This window comes from Pinus tabuliformis, chromosome 7, assembly GCF_031772625.1.
Source record: "Pinus tabuliformis cultivar Carrire ecotype Pingquan chromosome 7, CPIR1, whole genome shotgun sequence".
Taxonomy (NCBI): Eukaryota; Viridiplantae; Streptophyta; class Pinopsida; order Pinales; family Pinaceae; genus Pinus; species Pinus tabuliformis.
Genome location: NC_142293.1, coordinates 1,114,948,108 through 1,114,968,927, shown reverse-complemented (window position 1 = coordinate 1,114,968,927; position 20,820 = coordinate 1,114,948,108).

Below are 20,820 nucleotides of genomic sequence, written 5' to 3'. Positions count from 1 at the left end.
TGCAGCACCAGCTCATCAGAGGATAAGGCCAAATTAGCGGAGTTCTACCTCCATAATTTGGCCCTGCCTAATGTAGTTTCATGGGATCCCAATACGGCCTTGGGAGATATGAAATTAATGGCATTTGCCTCATGGCTGAACCATGAGGACAAAAGAGCAGTAGAAGCCAAAGCGGTCATGAACCGAGAGCTGAATGAGCCATTGCTCATCAGACCGTAACCAGGGGATCCAGTTGCACTAATCTCGGCACATCAACATTTGTCCACTGAGCCTCAAGCTTCATTGAGATATATGGATCAACAGGCCCAAGCCATAGCTCATTTTGAGGACATGGAGAGACTATTAGGAGACAACGTTGTCCAAGCATGCACCCGCAGATGGAATACATTGGCCCACAGTCTGAAAATCCGAGAGTACCATACCCCAACTCGGATGAGGGAAGCTCTGGTACGAGTGGCCCTCTATAAGAAATCCATCCAAAACCTCCAGGCCAGCTGGATTGGCCTTAAGCTAAGCCCACCACTGCTGCTAGGATTGATGGAAGGCAGCACAGAGAAAGATGATAATGAACAGTGGGAAGAGGTGAACAGAAGGGCTGGGTTCCATATCAGCAAGGAGGAAATTACTACAGAGGCTTGGGATGTAAGGGTGGCAGTAAAGGCAATGAAGGATGAAGAGTTGGACTAGTTGCTCAAGGATGAGCAAATATTTTAGCTGGGGGGTGATGATGAGCCCCAAATTTTGGTAACATTTTGGGCTCATTTGGCCTACTTACCTTGCTCAACCCTTCATTTTTTATCACTTATGCATCATTTATTAGTATATTCATGTTATTTGTAGGAAGGAGGGCAGTCATTATGCCTATGTGGCTAATACATGTTTATTTCAGGTCTTTTTGACATTAAATGGAGAAAAACCACGCAGATGAAGGAAAGGAGACAGCCAAGGTGGCATTGCGGTTTTGTAGGAAGCTTGTCCACCACCTTGAATGACCTTCCTCGTGATCTCCACCCCAACTCCGAGCTCCAACAGCTATCACCACCGAGCTAGAAGGCAGCCAACGGATTCTAAAGGGACAGCAGTTTACTTTTAGTTGGACAGCCAAGCCCCACTAATTTAGGAGGCCAGCTTGGCCCTCATAATGTATAAATATTGAGGCGGTAGCCTTCGATAAAAAACTTTTGAACCTTTGTTGCAAATTCTAAAGTACGAGCTACAGCTCTGTTTTGCTCTTTGTAAGCCATTTTTGGCATGTTGTTAGACTTTTGACTATGATTTTTTAATAAAAGGCAGGCAGATTTGAGTTCAATTCTGAGTTCTTAGAGGAGCTATAGCTCTCAGGTTTGGGCCCAACCTGAGAGCAATAGGCCTCCTTCCTTTGTACTGCTACTTGTCTTTCCTTTTAGCATTTCATTTCTTTTCCTTTACATGCACTTGGAAAACATAGTTTGTTGATTTGAATTTCTTGATGTGATTAAGTAGGTTAGTTTTATGGATAAAGTGCTTTCAGTAGTTTAGATTAGAGTAGGAGGATTAGAATTCATCAGAGTTCCAAGAAAAGGTTGATTGTACACTCACTTCCACCTCTGTTTAGAGATTGGGAGTGTAGACCGTGCCAACCACCAAAAACACTGTTTCATATGTTCATGCAAGCTTTAACGCAATAATTTCAGTTGCAGAAGTGTCCATGCATTTAGATCTTGTGGAGTAGCTCTTTGTTTCAGCACCATGCACGATTCTCCCTTAACTTACATTGTTGTTCTTTGGTTTTTAATAAAACAGTTAGAATAGGTTGATGAATTCTCGGTTTTGTGTAAGACAGAGGTGATTTGTTTCAGTTACACTGCGCAGCACCACTCTATCATTTCCTTATCCCTCTCAACCGTGCCTAAGCCATCTACTTACCTCCCAGTTCGGTCATTTGCCTCCCAACTCTTCCATTATCCCCGTTGTTTTATCTTTTCAGCCTTCCATTGCCTCTAACCTCATCTAGATCAACCAGCTTTACACACCCCTTCTCCATCTCGTCTCCCTGCCCATAAGCCATCACAAGCTCCCCTCTCATCCTACCCATCCACCCATACAACTCATTCACCCATTCATCACCCAAAACTCCGATTGCAGAACATCCTGTAGAAGTTAGCAATCTTCTTGTAGAAATCCCGAGCTTCCTGTAGGATCCCATGCAGACATCCTGTAGAAGCTTGCAAACTCGGTTTCCAGGCATCTGAAGGTTTTGAACTTCTGTGGAATGATGTTAGGGATCCTCTGGACCCTCTCAGAGTCCTCCTGACCTTTTCCAAGCCTTCCTCCCCTTGGACTACCCCTGCACAGTCAAGACCCAGTAAGAAGCATAGTCATAATAACTCCAACCACTTGAGCAAAAATACAAAAACATGTTCTCTTCAGATGAAAGTAGTTTAGACTCATGCATCTCATCTCACTAGAAGTAATGGCATCATTTTTAGAAGTTGCATGCCCACCATTGCATCGTAAGGATTAAGCTGGTCAGATTAGGGTTTACTAGGGTTTCCATGTTTTGTTGGCTTTCAGTTCATTCTTGCAAAGTAGGTTAATTTCCTTTGAGATATCTTTCGTTCATCACTTAAAAAGCTTCTTCTGAGAGCATATAGAAGTTGGCTTGAGCCCTAGCGGACTTGTGCCAGCTGACCAAGTGACAGCTGCGACAAGAGCTAGTACTTGTGCATACAACACTGTCGCTTCCAAGTTTGTTACGAACTACCGGGTTGATAAAATTAGAGAAGGAAGCTCCAGGAGTTGTAGCATTATCGCTACAATACTGGAGCCCACTACCAACATACCCCCCAATAGAATATATTGCATGTCCTCATGCAACTATTGCATTGATTCACTTAATCATAAGTTTATCTTCTTGAAATGTTTTTGTTCTTTATGAGCTTTGACTTTGTATTGATTATCTTTTAAATTTCCATAATCATATCATTTGATAACCTTTTTCTCTTTTTGAAAAGGGTACTTTGAAACACATTTGATTTCAACCTATATTTTTTATGGTTGGTTCTTGTGTGACAACGAAGATTTTATGAGTATTGGTTCTTGTGTAACAATACTTTTGTTATTTTTGTTGCACCAAAATACTTGAATACATTGAGAATTCCTTTTTTAAGTCCCATACTAACAGTCAACCATTTAATGTGCCCATCAATTGATCATTTCAAAACATATAAACTTCTGGAGTCAAAATGCAATAATAGATGATTGGGAAAAATATGTTGGTTAGGATGAAATGAAATGTGATATGTGAAATGAAATATTAATATCCCTTCCCCCCAACTAAAGGTGTTTTCAATTTTTGGCAAATGAGAAAGGGAATATAAATGAAGTGAGGAATTTTCCAAAATCACAATTTTAGCATTTAAGGAATTGCAAGATTAAAAATTAGAAAATTACATATCGTCACCTACCTGAAAAGTGGAGAAGTTTTGCATATTGAAGAGTGTGGATGTTGCTGCTAGATCATGGAATATGAAGTAGAATAATTTGATCTTGCTTCTTCTTTCTCTTGGTTGTATGAATTGAGGATGAGATTGGAATCTTTATTTCTATGGTTGTCGAATTCTGAATTGAGACTTGATGCAAAATGCTAAAATCATGTAGCCTTCATTCATTCCACTCAATGGCATAATTATTATCCATGCGAAAAAATGTTTCGATGTCAAACATAGAAGAAATATTGTTAGATTACTAGCCATTAATGAATTTCATTAACCAACACAAGACAACTCACCATTGATGTAAATGAGAGTCAAGATGCCTAAGTACATCTTACTAGGTACGAATAGATGTGTCATAGTCAAGTCACCTAGAAGATCCAAAAAACAGGGAACATTGATGTATTCCCATTATTTATTGGTGAGAGAGCTTTCCATTAAGGCATGCAAGCCTCAAGGTACTTGAAATATCCCTAGTTCTGATCCTAAATGATGTGTTAGAGTCGATGGGTCAAAACGTGTTAGAAGGGAGGCCTTAATGGATCCTCCATCATATAACATGAGTATCAAACAATAATCTAAAGGACTATATATTAAATATTTGCATTGAAGAAAGGTTTATTTGACATGAAGGAAAAGGAAAATGGGGTGACTCAACTTTGTAAGGGATTTGAATGACTTTATTTTTGGGTTAAGGGTGACTGAAAATGAGGCAGGAAAGTGTGAAGAGTGCAAAGGGAAATGAGTTTTTGGTAGTAGGGAGATGAACAATTATGGATTGACTGCAGTCTTAAAATATGTTTCAATGGTAAAATTGGTGTCTCTTTAGTAGAAATGGTGTAGTGGATCTCATTTTATATTGAATGATCATGCTCTTCTGAAATAAACTTGGTCTTTGAAAAGGTATTTGTGCATATAGTGATCTTCTTTCATCATCCTGGAACCTGCAAAAACTTAGCAATTTCTGCAATAAAATGTAATACTATCAAAAGAGAGAGGTGATTAGTCCCTCTTCATTTGATATATACACAAAAAACTCAAAAATAATACTAATAAAACAAATTCAAGGATGAAATATTAAATGCACTTTTACCTTATCAGTACCATGGATCACCTGTTATTGTTTTGTTGGTGACTTCTTCATTGTGTTTCTAACCAATTTTGAGCTTGAGACCTCTTCTCCACACACTTAATGCTTCATCAATAGACCATAAACCAAATTTTCATAAGCTACTAAATTGTGTCGATTCTGTAGCTACCAAAAACATGGATCATTGCATTGCCTTACCGCTTTAAAACATGCAATTAGAATCAGATTGTGGTTTGTCAATTATCATAGTTGGATTTTTAATATTTGTGGCTTTTTATCAAAGTCTAAGTTTTTAACTGCTTTTGTTATTTTTTCTAGTGCTCCACCCTTGTCCATGATCCTGTGGATCAAGAAAATGATCAAATTTCCAAATTATTGGATTATCTTGAAACCAACGATAAAGCATAGCTCTCATCGCTCTGAATCCAGTGCACTTCGTTTCACTGGAATATGATTTCAAATGCTCCCAGAATTGTGTTCTGTTCGTTTTAGGAAACAAATAAAACAAATGAATTTTTGAGTTGTAGGAATGCCCAATCAGCAGTACGTATGTTGATTGGGTCATGACGTGGTAACTTTGAAAAAATATTGTGTAGTGTCAGGTGACCTCGACAAGATTTGAAACTATGACCTGTTGCCAAAAAATAGAGTGCCTTTACCAATTCCGTTACCATATGTTTCTTGTTATTTAAACAACCCAACATGTGTTTAAATTTACCATGTGTGATATTTGTGGGGAGCGTTGGGCTAAAGCCTAGCCCACGGTCCTCCAACACCATAGAACCATGAGAAGGGTCCAATAGCTAGGCCATGGCCTATCCCATAGTCCCATGGCACTGTATATGACCATTGTTGCAATGAAAGGGGCACGATGGAGAAATGGTGATTAGCCACTAATTTTCGGCACCTCATTTGGTCGTATGGCGCCACATGACCGTGATATTTGTAACTGGGGCCTAAATGAAGATTTTAACTGTCCTACAAATTCAATCATCGATCTGGAATATAGGCCAGGCTTACATGTAGTTTCTGCATTCAGGGCGCATAGGATGGGTTTGGCTCGAATTGTAGGATTATTAACAACAAAATTGGGTAAAAACTTAAAACAATGATATTTTACTCAATTTTGGCCAAATGAGGTGAAAAAAGAGTCAAAATAGGGGTTGTTGATAGTGTTGGATCCATTGGAGAAATTAGTTTTGTTGTTTGAGATTTCTAAAAGCTTGTAATTGTACTTTTGATTATGAATTTATATCTCTTATCCAATTTTTATTGCAAAATTTTAAAACTAACTCTGTTCAATTTTGTTTTCTGATCTTCTAGGTCATAGAGAGTGCAAGAAGAGAGCATACTCAACAATATTGAAACTCTTTATTAAAAAATAAAGCAAAAAGATTTGATTTCTAACATCGAATGATGGCTCTAAAAACTCTATTTGTCTCCTTCTTCTCAAATATTCCTTCTCTGCCTTCATCTTCTTGTAATTGATTAGTGAGATGGTGGCTCTTACTGCACTACCAATAAATAGAATTGAAAATGAAATAAAATCTAACTTAAAAACTAAAAAAAAAAAAACGCATCACCAAACTTGGTTTTATTCATTAATTCTATCCTACTTTACTCTACTAGAAATAGAAAAATTTATGTCAAGTGTATGCAGATTTCCAATGTAACCATGTGCATAACAGAAGTAAAAATATATTTATGCTTAGTTTTGAAAAATATGCATTAAAATACATCAAAGAATGAAAAGCCTTTTGTTTTGATAATGCAATTAAGAAGTAAAGAAGAATTGAATATTGATGTGAAAAAAAAAAAACGCATCACCAAACTTGGTTTTATTCATTAATTCTATCCTACTTTACTCTACTAGAAATAGAAAAATTTATGTCAAGTGTATGCATATTTCCAATGTAACCATGTGCATAACAGAAGTAAAAATATATTTATGCTTAGTTTTGAAAAATATGCATTAAAATACATCAAAGAATGAAAAACCTGTTGTTTTGATAATGCAATTAAGAAGTAAGGAAGAATTGAAGATTGATGTGACCTGATCCTTGATTTGAAGCATTTTTCAATAAGGTCATGACATTCTTGATTCCTTTCTTGGATTAGATCACATTGAATATCCTTCTCTATTATGCATTCTTCGATCTTAGATTCTATTGTTTTCTCCACATCAAAAGTATTGCATGATTCTTGAGTCCCTTCAACCAATTGACAAGAGAAATCAAAAGAAACTTGAAGATCTTGTGGAGGTGGAGATATATAAAAGTTTTTGAATGCAGTTAAAATATACTCTTCATGAGAGGCAGATATCCAAGTTTTTGCTAAGATTCAAGAAAGTTCTTGGAAGAAAATTCTTCAAATTCTTAATTGTTTGTGAATTACTCCAACTGGTTGATAATTCTTGTCATGCACACACATTAGTACAATTTTTTGAAAAATTATTGAAATCTAATATGCATCCTAAATGATTTTAATATGCTTTTAACCATGCATCTAAGAATGAATGCAACTATAATGAGTTGTATTAACTTTCAAAATAAACACCTATGTATACCTCCCCAGTAACGATGCCAAAACTTTGGGTGATTTGATTATGAGTTAAATCTCTATCTTTAATTGTCAACCTGGGGTTCATAGAACCGACGAGGTATACATGTAGTATATTTACTAGATGGTTATTTATCATAATAGATTAATCTAATGCAATTAAAACTAATTACAAAGAAAATTAAAGAAATTGGAATCACACTTGCATAATTGAAATCGCAGTGCAGTTGCATAAATGAAATCACACCACACTTTATTTGAAAGTAAAAAAATTACAACGAATGAAGGGATTGCTGGTGAGGTGAAATCATGACCTGGATGCATTCTGAACTAAGGTTTTTGTTAGGTTTTGTAGCTGGTCTCCATGGCAGGACGTGGAGGAGGGAGTTTTTCTCCCTCCTACAGTCAAGTAGTTGTGGATAGAAGCAAGGGAGCTAGATCACATCACTTCAAGAAACCAATGAAGGTGGAAACAAAGGATATTAACACAGAAAAATCAGAAAATATTAGACCTCATGGACAGGAATGGAATCATGAGGAAGCTGATAGGGAGAGCAGGACAGGGGGCAGTAGTCAGAAAGTTGCTCCTATGAGTACAACAAGGGTCTATAAACCCAAGTCAACCATTATTCCTCACGTCATTTTAAGTGACCCGGCACTACAGGTGCACTGATATCACATGGCGGAATATGAGGTTATATGCAAATTTATGGGGATTTGGCCAATGGAGAAGGCTTTGCAAGCATGGATAAGGAACCACTAGAAACAAAAGGGAGGAATAAACATTCGCCTTGGGTCCAAGGGCTTCTTTACTGTGGTGTTCTAGAGGATAAAGATAGAGTGTTCGAGGGAGGAACCTACTTTTACGTTGTTGTGGGCCTTTACATGCGACCATGGTTGATGAACTTTGTCCCAGAACGAGAAACTTTCACATCAGTACTAGTATGGATAATACTTTACTCCCTTCCTTTAGATTATTGGCTGCCAGAGTCTCTAAAGGCTATCGGAAACAAGCTAGGACATTTTATAAAGATCTCATATGCGACTCTAAAAGGAAAATACACATCCTTCTCCCAGATATGTGTGGAAATGGACTTATATGGGGCACTTCTGGATGTGATCATTTTAGAAGTGTATCACAAATAATGGGTGTAGGTGGTGGACTATGAACATGTCCCTTTAGGTGTCACAAGTTCCATGAACATGGGCACCTATACAAAGATTTCCCATTAAACAAAATGAAGAGCAACACAAAAAACACCACAGACAAAGATCCCAAGGGTTTTACTAAGGTTGGGGGGAAAGGGAAAGGAGGAAAGTGGTACCGAAAGAAGATTAATGAGGATAGAAAACTAAGACACAACATTTTAAAGATCTTAGAAGAAGTTGGAAACAACAGAACAAACCAGGAATCGGAGAATAACCCCACTAAGAAGGAAATGGATGCTAACATGGATGATATACTAGAGAACATCCAACAAGAGGATGATATGCCAAGCATTATGGAGCTTAGTAGGGACCATGAGATGACCTCAAATGAGGCTGGAATAGAGGACCATGAACTGCAGGAGATTCTAGAAAGGGAGAATTTAGATCTAGAAAAGTTTCTGGAGCAAGGACTAGCCAAAGGGGTAGACTCCCTACCAAAAGACAAGCTTGATAGGGTTCAATAGCTCTTCCTCTGGAGATCATAATTGAAGGGATCTGGAGTCAAAAGAAACTATGATAGCCAGGAGAATAGAGGGGTGAAAATGATGGAGAATACACCAATGCATTCTTCCAAGAACCCAGATAGGAAAAGAGGAAGAAAAAGGAAGAATGAGTTGCTGACCGAATGTGGGAAACTCATGATTAACTTAGGTAAGATGAGAGATCTTACTAGTTACTCCTTTACAAACCTTTCTTAATGAAGCTTACAACTTGGAACATTAGGGGTCTAGACAGTAAAAGGAAACAAAGAAATCTTAGCACTAGAATAAAAGAAGAAAAACCAAATATGGCTTTTATTCAGGAAGCAAAGTGTTTGATGGAAAAGATTAGAGAGATACATAGCAAGTGGTTAATCAAGTATGAGTATCTATAGGTTAAAGGAGACAACTCGGCAGGGGGATTCTTATGCTTTGGGACCCCTAGAAACTTGGAATCCTGGATGATAAAGCGCCTAGGAACTATCTATCCTTGGTGATTCAACCTTTGGGTGATAAGGAGATATACATGATCAACAATGTCTATGGTCCTCAAAAGCAAGAAGATAAACTCAAGCTTCTCACCTCCCTTGAGGAGCTAAGAGAGAGATATCCTGATGTGCCCTAGATTCTGGCAGGGAATTTCAATATGATCTAATCTCCTACAGAGAAAAAAGGCGATACTAGAAAACTAGGCAGAGACTCCATTGCCTTCCAGAACATCATAAATAACATGGGGCTAGTGGACATTGAAACAATAAATGGCACTTTTACTTGGAATAATAAGAGGGAGTGGGCTGCTTAAGTCACCTCTAAACTATATAGATTTATAATGTCAGAGGACCTCCTTCTCACAGGCCTTGACATATCAGCTTTAATACTTCCCTTTGGAGGCTTGGACCACTTGCCTATCCATCTTGAAGTTGCTTTTATGGGCATACTGAGGAAAAAACCTTTTAGGTTTGAAAATGTCTGGCTCTGTCACCCTAAATTCACTAGCAATATTGACAAATGGTGGATGGAAGATATGCCCATTCAAGACACTAAAATGTTCATGCTACAATAGAGGCTTAAACACATCAAATCAAGGTTTAAATATTGGAACAAAAAGGAGTTTGGAAATATTTTTAAAGACAAAAGAGAAGTTGAGCAGAAACTCGAGGGGAATAATCAAATCATCATCACAGAGGGTTTTACCAAGGAACGGAAAAATCAATTTGACTCTCTTCAGAGTGAATGGTAATATCGGTGCATGCAAGAGGAGATTTTCTGGAGACATAAATCTAGAGTGTGGTCGATTAGAGAAGGAGAAAGAAACAGGAAGTTATTTCATAAATCAACCGTGGATCACAGGTCACATAATAGAATTTCAAAACTCAAAGATTTTCAACGAAAAGGGGTTGTCTCTCACAAAGAAATGGAATTTGTCCTATTCAACACTTCCTTAGCAGAGCAGATGAGCCTCTCGTAGACAGATCTCAGTTCATTAACAATTTCACAAAGCACATTCTAAAGCTTGTAACCAAGGAAGACAACCACAATCTTAACAGGCAAGTGTTTGAAGAGGTTATCAATGAGATGAAAAATTGGGAAGGTTCAGGCCTGGATGGGTTCAATATGGACTTCTTCAAAGCTTGCTATAAAACAGTCAAACAAGATATTATTGAGGTTGTGGAAGACTCAAGAAGATCCAAAATGGTTTTGAGGGCTCTTAATGCCTCTTTAATAGCTATGATTCCAAAGCAGGAAAAAGATATGACACTGGATTGATTCAAACCCATAGCTTTATGTAATGTGGTGTACAAAATTATTTCCAAAGTGATCGCTAATAGACTCAGGCCCCTGCTTCCAGCTCTTGTCTTAGAGGAGCAAACTGGTTATGTGGAAGAAAGACAGATTCTCAATAACATCATTCAAGCTCACGACATGGTACACGCTCTTAAGAGCAATAAGCAAGCTGGTGTGATCATACCGCTTGACCTAGCGAAAGCTTATGATAACCTAAGCTGGTCTTACATCAAGGCAGTGCTAAGAGCTTATGGCTTCGACCATGACTGGACAGGATGGGTTATGGCCCTTGTATCCATGGCTAGTTTTTCCATCCTGCTTAATAGTTCTCCCTCAAGAGTCTTTATGCATTCTAGGGGCCTCAGATAAGGGGATCCGCTCTCCCCCTTCGTTTTTGTTCTCATGATGGAAGAGCTAGTCAGAGCGATCAAAAAGACAAATGCTGAAGGAAGAATCTAGGGTCTGAAACTTACCATGGATGGTGCTGCTTTTACTCATCAACAATTTGTGGATGACACGATGTTGCAGGGTATTTCCATGGTCATGGAAGCCAGAGCTTTCAAACAAATACTGAACGACTTTGCTATTGCCATTGGTACAGAGGTAAGCCTTTAAAAATCAAAAGTTTTATTTTTTAACACTGACATTGCTATTCAGAGGAACCTCACCAGAATTCCCGAGTTTCAAAGGGATCAATTACCTTCCAAGTACCTTGGAATGCCTCTTACGGACAAACCTCTAAGCAAGGGAGTGTGGGATCTAGTAATGAATAAAATTTAGGACAAGGTCAGGAAATGGACATGCAGGTCTTTAAATTTGGCGTGGCGTATTGTGCTTATGAAGGTGGTCTTGCAGGTTATTCCCATTTTCATGTTTTCACCTCTTTCTACTCCTAAAGGAGTTATGCAATAGACCAAGAGTATTCAGTGAGATTTTCTATAGGTCAGAAGGAAAGAGAAAAATAAGTGGGCTTTGGTAGCTTGGGACAAGCTATGCAAATCTAAGGACCATGGTGGTTTGGGGCTTCATGACCCTGAAACCCTCAGTAGAGTTTCGGGAGCAAAAATTTGCTGGAGGTGATTTAAACAATTAACAACCCCTTGGGCCAAGCTTTGGAAGTAGAAATATGCAAATAGTTGGGAGGAAAGGGATCATATCTGAATTTTAGGGCTCATCAAGGGCTCCCACATTTGGAACCTTGCTTGGGAGAATAGAGCCATTGTCCAGCTGCATAGTTTCTGGGAGATCCGAGCTGGGAATCTGCCACGGTTTTGGGAGGATAACTGGAAGTAGGAACCAAATTTGTTCAAGGAAGAATTAACCGCTCTCAAGAATGACACTCACAACAAAGGTTTAATTATGGTAAGTGACTTCTATGATTAGGTAAGGAACAATGGTAAATGGAGAATATGATAGGATCTGGGTTATAGTGAAGAGAGCCCTTTGAAGGCCTAGGCAATTTGTCTTGCTCTTGACTTGGAACAGATGAAGATTTTGGTGTCACCATTGTTTGACCAACTAAGATGGGGAAGAAATACTGAAGGAAAATTTAACCTCAAAGAAGCTAAATGAATGGCCCTAGGATTTTATTATCAAAACCCTGATCAGGTGTGGAAGAACCTTTGGCAGAGCCCGCATTAGATGAAAACAAAGTTGTCTATGTGGTTGGTTCAGCAAAAGAAAATTCTAACTTGGAAGAATCTTATGAAAAGAGGTTTTGTTGGACCATCAAAATGCCATATATGTGGCTTACAAGAGGATACAATGGAACACTTACTCAACCGCTGCCCATTCACCTCTACCTTGTGGGATTGGGGGACCTAACTCTTCAGGAAAACTGACAGTGACAGACACAACATCACCAAAACTTTGAAGAATTGGAGTAGAAACTTCTCTGGCAATGAAATCATTGATAAATCTTGGAATCTAGTTCCAGACTTTATTATCTGGGATGTATGGAAAGAATGCAATGGTAGGATTTTCAAGAACAAAATTGGCTCGACCCAACGCGTCATTGTACAAATAATATGACAGCTGAAAGACGCAGTTGTAGCCCTTTTGTGGAAACTTCCTAAGAACCCTCCTTTACCCCAGGATGCTCACATATATTGTAGTAGGGTCTCCATTTGATAGTTACCTAGGGCATAAACAAGGGTGTGAGCCAAACAAATACTAGTAAAGACATCTGGTAGCCTCCTCCTCATGGTTTTTTGAAAATCAATATAGACGGAGCCTCTAAGGGTAACCTTGGGATGGCTGGATTTGGTGGGGTTATAAGAGATGAGTAGGGGTGCATAAAGAACATATTTCATAGTCATTTGGGGACTGCCACTAATAACATGGCGGAGCTCATCGCCTTAGAGCAGTGCCAGGAAATCATGATGGAGTCAAATTTATATAATGCCATTATTGAAGAAGACTCTAAATTGGTCATCAATGCGGCCAAATTGATATGTAATGGAACGACACTAGGAAAAGTTTCAAAACATTGGAGGTGGTCACAGGTCTTTTATCATATTTCTTCCCACTTGCGAACCCTGAGAACTGTTAGCTTCATTCATGTGGGAAGAAAATCCAATATGCTTGTTGATCGTCTGGCGAATGAAGGATTTCTTCCTAAGGAAGGTTACAACAGGTACACTTGGGATTCAACACCCTTGAGGAAATTGCGTAAGATTGTCAAAGACAGGCAGCCAAAGACATGGAGCACTTCCAGACCATGAGAAATGAGAAGAAGGAAGATCAGTGGAAACAGGAGAGAGCGGAAGTAGGAGTCAATCCTACCCATTGATCACACAAAGAATGCTTAATATAGATCAAGCTACAGGGGAGGATTATATGGTAAATAGCAGGCTAGTAGAAAGGCCACTGACCATATATTTTAATGACCTTCATTATCGAATGGCTATCAGGTTGAAAAATAACTGAAGGTTAAGTCTACAAGTGGACCTGAAGATTTATAGATTAGTGGTTTATAATATTTATTAGCTCCGTAAAGCGAGTAAAGGTCACGCTAGTTTCCAATCCAATACCTCTGATGACCGTCATATCAACAAGGGCTTGATTATTTGGATATCCAGTTTTCAAAGTGATCAGAGGTTAAGACTTAGACCGGACCTGAATTTTCAGTGGGAGAGGAAGGAATGACATAAACTCGAAGTGAAGAGAAGGATGCATAGGAATCATTTGATCATTGCAGATCAATGGACATATTTGGTGGAAAAGTTTAGAAAGAGTAGGAGGGGATGGAAGTTCTTGAGTCCAGTTGAAGTGCCACAATTTATCTTGACCGTTGATCCTTTTTCCACTCGTGGACGTCATATTCCATTACGGGGGTTCAGCCACTGGTAACCCACATGCTAGTTTGAAAAGATGCAGACCATTGGATCTAAGTATCCCGTCATTGAATGGATATTGGGTTTTAAGATGGGGGTAGTTAAGCTGAAGAGCGGACCTGATTTTTTATAGATCACAAGTTCTTTTTCTTTTTCGGGTCTGGAAAGCAGCTAATGGGCATGCAAGTTCCTGAGGCAATGCTACATCAATCGTTGGATCAAGAACTAGATCGATGACGGATATTCAATCACATTTTGTCTTTCAGTAAAAGTGTATAGCCAATGATAAATGTAGTTTTACGATATGGTGATGTGCCGAGGTTTGTGGGATGCGATGGACTGTGGACCGTCAGATCAATTGTTTGATCGAATGGCGGAGGTTTACTCCCGCATTTCATAGTTTCAAGGGGTGGAGGCATGCAGTCACTATGATGTGCGATAAGCCGAAATGTGTGATAATCCAAGATGTGCGATAAGCCGAAATGTGTGATAATCCAAGATGTGCGATAAGCTGAGATTAGGAGGAAGAGTATTTTTTTTAATGTGTGATTTTCGGGGTATTGTTGACCCTATTGCTTGATTTCATCAATGGGTCTATATTTTGCTGGTCTTTACACTTGTAAAGATGTTGTTCCATATGTAATCTTATTTTTGAGGTTAATTGAAGGCACCACTCTTACTTGACCAAAAAAAGAAATTACACCACACTTCCATAAATGAAATCAAACTTTCTGAATTGAATTCACACCACACTTTCATAAATGAAATTGCACCACACTTGCATAAATGAACTGATACTTGGAAAATTGAAATCACACTTGTTGAAAGGAAAATCACACTTGCATAAAATGAAAACACACTTGCTGAAAATAAATGAAATAGGATAACTATAGTATGTTACCAATATGTACAAAGGTGTACAAATTGTGCTTGATGGGGGCCCTCCATTCCTCAACAAGCATACTCAACAACTATCACATCTCTGAGATCAAAGTGGCAGTATGTATTTCATAAAATGAGTTACAAGATATTACAATATTTCTCTATACTCACTTTACAAATCACATCTTAGATGTAACTTGGAACCTCCAACTAGAAACTAACAACTAGCTACCTCTAACCTCTAACCACTAGCTACTTACCGTTGAAAACACTTTGTAAGAAGCGTGCACTCCTATTTATACAAAAATTAAGGATAATTATCCAATAAATATAGATCCTTAGATCTCTCCTAAATCCACATTTATCTCTTGTGGTTACAAGCAATCTCCTAAAAATGTAAGATACAAATCCTCTCAAAATCCTCTCATCCATGATTATTCTTCTTTGAATGTGCATAGTTGATGATCCACATATTCTACATTTATTCCACAAATCTTCATGAGTTGGAATTTAAAATTCGAATTTGTGCTTGGGTGGCCATGTAGGACCCTTCTACAATCTCCAAGTAGGCCTACAATGTCACATAACTCATAACAATTTTAGATATATATAAAAATATGTTAATTTCCTAATATTTAATCACAAATTCACTTAAGATACTTAAAATAAATGGCTGGCAAAGTAATGATAATAAACCCATATGATTATGAAAATGGTTACTAAATGTAGGGTTATGGAGTTACAAGTTACGGAATGAGAATAAAATGACGGAAATGAAGGTCAACGTGGATTACATTTTGGAGACCCAACACTTTCCTTTTGGCCAACCTTTGTGGGTTTTGTTGTTAGTATGGGGCCCTCCTGACGCATTTATCAATGGTTTTCGCTACCAACATTACCACCACTTTCATCCCACTCAAGTCTCTTTGTTCTGAACTCTGCCTCCATGTTTGAGAGACCACTGCCTGACACTTTCGCTTTGTGCACCATAATTATACCATCGGGATAACTCTACTAGGACATGCTTTCAAGTGGGCTCCACCCATGACAAATGAAAAATGCTTCTTTAACTTGTGCACCAAACCTATACCATCATGGTAACTCTATCGGGCCATGTTGTCAGTTGGGCTTTGCCTATCAGCCAATAAAACTACTTTCCTGATGGGACCAACCCAACAATATTAGGATTACTCAACAATTAAATGATTAAAATGTGATTAATCATGGATTAGTTTATGATTACCAGTCGTTCTCAAATATTTTTGGAAAATGATAACGTGGCAATTATGTTGCAATTAGTACATTGTACCGTATCTCAGGTCGCGTTTCCCGCTCCTTGTTTCATGTCAAAACCCTTCCACCATCTTTCATTCAACCACTTCTATTCTTTGCACTTCTTCATCGAGGTTTTCTTTGTTGTGGTTTTGCTGCCTATGTATGCAGCTGCGCTGTAACTGTTGGGTGCACTTTTAGGGTTTTCTTGTCAGAAAATGTGACTCCTATATTTTCTTGGATAACTTTTGGTCCTCATTCATTAGACAACCAAAAATGGTTTTGCTACCTATGTAAGTGTTTTTCTGTGCTCTTTTTGCAATTGTGTCAACTAGTCTTTGCTCCACGGGCTCGGTTTCTGGTATGAGGTTGTCTTGTCAATGAATCTCAGTGGGTTGGCACACACTCAGGTTGCATAACGATGACGCTCTCCGATCTTCGGCTTCAATGCATGTAGCCTCTTCTGTCCATGTTTCAATTTGCTTTTTCCGTCCTTTTATTACTAATGTGGCTGCTCCTTTGTCTCAGTCGTTGTTTGGAATTCGAGGTTTAAGGGCTTGTACTTTGTTCTTGCTGTGAACCCTTCAGGTAGGGGAATGAATCCCTCTTACAATTTCATTCATGCACTTGTTCTTTTTTTCCTCCCTCTGTCAATAGGTTGCTAACAACTATGTTTTGGTTCTTGTGCAGGTGATAGGGTTTGCAGTTGGGTATGCTTGGAACAATCACGCCGGCCTCTACCTAGTAGGCTCTGTCAACGCAACTAATCTTTAGTTTTAGGATTAGGCCTATGAGATTGAGGATTTGGTTTTCCTCAATGCTTGGTCAATGTTGTCTCTTGGCTATAGCACAGTGTCCTGGTCATTTTGTTTAGTGTAGGCTTCCTCGATTCTGTGCTTGTTGACTGTAATTTATAATGTGTGGGAGCCGCTTCCCAAAACCCTCACCTAGGGTTTGTTGACTATCAGCTATGTGACTGTTCATGGGTTATGTTGGAACTCTGCTATGTATGCTCATACATTTGATATTATAATTGAAAGAGAATTCCAGAGAAATGTTGGTTTTGATTACCTTTGTTTTAATGGTAATTTTTGGTTTTCGTTCCTTTCACTCCGGCTTAAATGCCCTCGAATTAGGATTGTTAATTTGCAGCTATGTTTGTAATTTCTTCCATGAATAGAAAGCACTGTAGTTGATCTGGTATTCGTTCTGGTGGTTGATTTTGAAATTAGGAAAATAATGTATGGCTTGTATGTGCTTAACTTGTCTGATTTGTTTGTCTGCATTCGCTCCTGTTCATTCACTGTCGATTTCTTTCACGGGTTACAAACCCTCATTCTGGAAGTGCATCTCTGTCTCGCTGTCTGGACTCTGTTTCTTGGAAAAAGAAGAATTAAATAAACTTGTATGTATGCATTGTATCAGTTACTCTGATGTTCAGTGAATTAGGAAACAAAAACAAAAATGTTATGGACACACAAATGGATTCGAATTGTCTGTTCTTTTATTGCTATTGCATGAATGCTAAAAATGTTGAACCCTTTCAATGGATTTCTCATGTACATTTGTAGTCTATGTTCACAATTACTTGAACTGTATAGTAACTGTTTTCAGTTGTAATTCTATTTAGTTACATAATGATGCTTGTATTTGGTTCTACTTTTTGAAAAGAGTTTACATCAAACACATTTTTTTTTCCTCCAAAATGACCCTAACCAACCAAACTATCCCTAACTAGTACTGAAACTAAAAGTAAACAAAATCTTCCACCATACTTTGACAAACTAACATAAAAAAACAATTTGTTAACACAACTTCCATCTTGGTGGAGACCAACACCCTGTCATGGTACCTTAGCTGGATGCTCCTGCATTAGGCTCCCGTGGTAAAAAGAAATCATGACTTCGGTCCATGAGCTTCTCGACTAAAGAACCCGCCTGCTCAATCTACTTGGCATCAAGCCACGAACTATCCTCAATAGGACGGTTCTTCCACTTGACCAAGTATTGCAGATACTCCTTCCACCGAGTTCGTTTGGCCACCTGAGTGTCGAGGATGCTCTCGATCTCGGGAGGCTGAACGTAAGGCATCTGTCTCATCCAAGTTTCTCCTCCATCTTGGGTATTCCGTGTAGGCCATGTGGTTTTTTCTTCTTCTTCTGGGTCAACAGTGTAAGGAAGCAGGTATACTACATTAAATATGGGTGAAATGCCTATTGTTAGTGGAAATTGTATCTCATAGGGATTAGCTAAAAATTTCCAAAGGACTTTGCAGGGACCTATGTTCTTATACTTCAATGTATTGTATGTACCTCTAGGGAAGTTTTCCTTGTGAAAATGTGCGAGGACTTCATCTCCCACATTGAACTGTACTTCCATTATTTTCAAATATGCTTGTTGTTTATACTTTTGTCTATTGTCGTGCAATTTAATTTTCACCTGCTCATGTAAATCTCTCATCGTGTTAGCGAAATCTTCTCCATCTGTGCTTCGCCTTTCTTGTGGTCCAAGATCTCGCAACTCATGCACTCCATGAGGATGCATGCTGTACAGAATCTGAAATGGACTGTAACCTGTGCTGCGATTAAGTGATTCATTATAAGCGAACTTTGCCTAGGCAAGCACTCGATCCCACATCCATGAATTCTCACCAATCAAACTTTGTAGCAGGTTTCCCAAACTCCTATTTAACACCTTTGTCTGTTCATCAGTTTGCGGGTTTTAAGTAGAGTTGTAACCCAAATATGTATCCATCTTCTTCCACAAGGTATGCCAAAATTTCCTTGTAGACTTCACATCCCTGTCCGAAAGAATAGACTTAGGCAAACCATGTAGCCTGACAATCTTTGTGAAGAATAAGTGGGCCACATGAGTGGCATCACTGGATTTTCTGCAAGGGATAAAATGCGCCATCTTCAAGAATCTATCCACTACTACCATCACTGAGTCATAACCTCGTTGTGTCCTAGGTAGACCCAAGACAAAGTCCAAGCTGACTGAGTCCCATAGTCTGCTTAGAACTGGAAATGGTGTATATAATCTTGTGTTTTGACTATAACCCTTCACCAACTGCCACACTTTACATTTGGTCACAAACTGTTGTACATCCCTTCGCATCTTTGGCCAAAAGATAGAAATGACTGAGCTGCTCGAGTGTCTTGTCAATGCCAAAATGTCTTGCTAGACCTCCACTGTTTTTTTCCCTAATAATGTTCTCTCTCATCGAGAAGTCAGGAATGCATAGTTTTCCTCCTCTAAATAGAAATTTCTCTTGCAAGTTGTAGTCCAACCATGGACTGTTATCCCTCACCAAGGGATTCTGACATGCCTCATAGGCCTCTTTAAAATCTGTGTCAGTCTGATATAAATCTTTCAAGCGCTCAAAACCCAACACTTGTACAGTACTCTCCTGCAAAAGTATGGCCCTCCTACTCAACGCATCCGCCACCTTGTTGGCATACTTGTCGATGTGTTTCAACGCAAAGGTGAAACTCTTCAAATATTCCACCCACTTGGCATGTTTGTGATTCATCTTGTGTTGTTGCATCACATATTGTATTGCAGAATTATTTGGAAACAACACAAATTCATTTCCTAGCAAATAGTGTCTCTTGTGCTTTAATGCCTGTACAACAACATCAAACTCGTTTTCTTAGGATGAATATTTCTGCCTACTTTCATTTAGCTTCTCGCTGAAAAGTGTAATAGGTTTATCCTCCTGGCTGAGTACAGCTCCAATAGTTGTACCGCTAGCATCACAGTGAACCTGAAAGAGCTTTTTAAAATATGGCAATCTTAGGATCTGTCTCTCTGTGATATTCTTCTTTAGTAGCTGAAAAATCCTCTCTGCTGCATCAGTCCATCGAAAACGCTGACTGGCATTTTTAATAGTGTCCAACATAAGTGCACAGATTTTGCTAAAATTTCTTATGAATTTCTGGTAAAAACTTACCAGCCCATGAAAACTGCATACCTCAAATAAGCTTTTCAGGGATGGCCAATTAACTATCATTGCAATCTTCTCTAGATCCATCTTCAGCTCATTTTCTGCTATTGCAAAGCCCAAATAAATCAACTCTCTTTGCAGAAAAGTACACTTTTTTCAGATTTATCAGCAGCTTATTCTGCTGCAACTTTTCCAGCACTTTCTAAACATGTCGAAGGTGCTCCTCCCTTATCCTATTGAAAATTAGTATGTCATCCAGGTACACTATCACAAATTTTCCGATGTATTCTTTCAGTATTTAATTCATTAACCACATAAATGTATTGGGTGCATTGCTTACCTCGAATGGCATAACTAGACATTCATATAGTCCCTCATTCGTCTTAAAGGCTATCTTCCACTCGTCTCCCTCTCGAATTCAGATTTGATGATACATTCTCTTCAAATCTATCTTAGAAAAATATGCCGCCCCACTTAGGCAATCCATCATGTCATCCATCCACGGCAGTGGAAGCCTGTACCGGATGGTGATTTTGTTGATGGCCCTTGAGTGTGTGCACATTCACCATTCTCCTCCTTTCTTGGGAGCGAGAACCATTGGAACTGCACAAGGGCTCAAACTCTCCCTTATCAATCCTTTATCTAGCAGTTCCTGCACCTTCTTCCTAGTCTCTTCATTGTCCTTGGGGATCATTCGATATGTTGCCTTATTCGGCAAACTTGCTCCAGGTATGGAATAATATGGTGGCTTATGCTTCTTTTGGGGGGCAATTTATCTGGCAAGTCATCCT